At 41.6% G+C, this 2528-nt stretch overlaps 1 pseudogene; it reads right to left on the bottom strand.

Annotated features, from left to right (window-relative positions):
- Nucleotides 1-1588: 1588 nt before the first annotated feature.
- On the bottom strand, nt 1589-2284 carry LOC103663907 (annotated as a pseudogene).
- Between the last annotated feature and the right edge of the window lie 244 nt (nt 2285-2528).

Genomic DNA, 2528 nt, shown 5'->3' with positions numbered 1-2528 from the left:
ATTTGCAGAATGGAATGAGAATAGTACTTATCTCACAGAGATGCAGGGAGTATTAAACACAAGAGTGCATTAGAGCCCTTGGCACTGGAATGTGCTAGAAACTGTTATCTAAACAAACACCAAATCTGGCTGGAAGGGATTTTAGGCATCAGGGCCCACCTTTTAATTCTTAAAAATTTATTTATTGAAGTAATTGATATTAGCAATAACAAATAGCAATAGCTAATCTTTATTGAACACTTGCCATGTGCCAGGCACTGTGCTAACGATGTTCATATGTGAAGTTGCTTACAAATGTGAAGGTGCACCCAGTTTTTCCCGGAGAGGCAGCCACCATCACCAGTGCTGTGTATCTTTACCTGTGTCCTCTGTGCACACACAGATACTTAAATCTCTTTTTACCCCCTCATCTTTAAATATGAAAAGTCTTGAGCTCAGGGAGAAAAACATAGATTGTCATAGAAGTTTTTATTCTGCGTGTGGGCACTGCTCCAGAGGCTACGTGTTTTGCATCCTTGCTGTAACGCTGCAGAAAGAGCTGTGTTATTTGGAATAAATGCTCTAAGCCTTCGTTTACCTCTGTGGGTTGATTGAAGATTAAGTTTAAATAATCCACGGAGAAGGCTCTGTCAGAGTTCCTGGCACATCCTGATGCTCCGGAGATGGTGGCTGCCAGGAACGGTCAAGGTGTTATGGGGGTCAAAGCTTGTACGATTGGAGAGCTGTCTTTAAGAGAATAACAATTAGGAATCCAATATTAAGAATGTAACTAACTATTTAGGAAAAATATGTAGTATTATATGTCAGTATATACGTCAATATATTTTATTTATTTATTTATTTATTTATTTAATTTTTTAAAAAGATTTTATTTATTTACTTGACAGAGATAGAGACAGCCAGCGAGAGAGGGAACACAAGTAGGGGGGGTGGGAGAGGAAGAAGCAGGCTCCCAGCGGAGGAGCCTGATGTGGGGCTCGATCCCAGAATGCCAGAATAACGCCCGGAACCAAAGGCAGACGCTTAACGACCGAGCCACCCAGGCGCCCCTATGTCAATATATTTTAAATTACAATTTTAAAAAGTAAAAAAAATAGAGAAAAGATCTCTAACAATTTACATATTTTAAAAATCGACAGATACCTCAAATCCTATAAAAATCCAAAAGAATAACATTTTTCTTAATTAGCTGCCTGACGCACCTCCGTCATACTTTTTATTCCTACATTTTCTTCTTCTTCTTTTTTTTTTTTAAGATTTTTATTTATTCATTTGACAGAGAGAGCCAGCGAGAGAGGGACCACAAGCAGGGGGAGTAGGAGAGGAAGAAGCAGGCTTCCAGTGGAAGAGCCTGACATGGGGCTCGATCCCAGAACGCCAGGATCACGCCCTGAGCCGAAGACAGATGCTTAACGACTGAGCCACCCAGGCGCCCCTATTCCTACATTTTCTAGCTTCATACTCTTTGGTCATTTCTTCCTATGATAATGATCTTCTAAAATAATTTTCTGTGGAGAGAGTAAAAGATAATTCAGTCTTTAGCATGGCTGATCAGAATGTGTCTTTTCTTTTTAGTTTTATAGTTTATTCACACAAATATGATGTGCACATCAGCTGTCTGTCCATCTTCTTCGCTGTGCCGCCTGGCATTGGGACTGGGGACTCTGAGGGCCAGCTGGGCTGCTCCTCCCACAATGGCTTTGCCGTTCTTGGAGGAGACATTGGGAGCAATCCTGATGCAGTAGGGTTTGTTGCACATCAGCAGCACTTCAAGTCCTTGACCTTGTAGACTAGGAACTTCGACTAGGAACTTCCAGAAGCCACAGGCAGCATGTGCTTTGTGTTGCTCCCATAAGTAGTGTTGGGCGTCAAGATCTGGCCCTTGAATCTTCTGTGCACCCCATTGTCACTGCCTCTGGGTTTCTGCCACTTGTGCTTAATTTTGACACATTGGTCTGACCGGCGCCAGATGAACTTCTTGGTCTTCTTTTTAATGATCTTGGGCTTCTCCAGAGGTCTGAGGATGGCCATGATGCTAAGTAAAAGATGGCTGCCAAAATTTATCTTTTATTATTAACAGTTTAGACACAGAAAATGAGTGAATTCACATAGATACATGCACTATTTGTAGTATTACTACATGTTCATGTCCCATAAACAGAGGAATTTTGGTGAATTCTGTGTTGTGTGATTCCATCAAAAAAGGAAAAGGTGGGGCACCTGGGTGGTGCATTTGGTTGAGTGTCTGACTCTTGGTTTCAGCTTGGATTGTGATCTCAAGGTTGTGAGATCGAGCCCCACGAGAGGCTCCATGCTCAGCGAGGAGTCTGCTTGAGATTCTCTCCCCTTCCCCTTCTGCAACCTCCTGCTCGTGCTCTCTCTCTTGCTCTCTCTCTCAAAAATAAGTGAATAAATCTTAAAAAAAAAAAAAAAAAGGAAAAAAGAAATTATGGTACATTATAACTGCATGCAACAAGTATATTTCTGATAGAAGAGAATTTCCCCTTTGACCACGGGAGCTGAATCCT

The sequence above is a fragment of the Ursus maritimus genome, unplaced genomic scaffold (genome assembly GCF_017311325.1).
Source record: "Ursus maritimus isolate PB19 unplaced genomic scaffold, ASM1731132v1 scaffold_5, whole genome shotgun sequence".
NCBI lineage: Eukaryota > Metazoa > Chordata > Mammalia > Carnivora > Ursidae > Ursus > Ursus maritimus.
The sequence above is the reverse complement of the archived record's forward strand: the minus strand, read 5'-3'. Positions and strand labels throughout refer to the sequence as shown.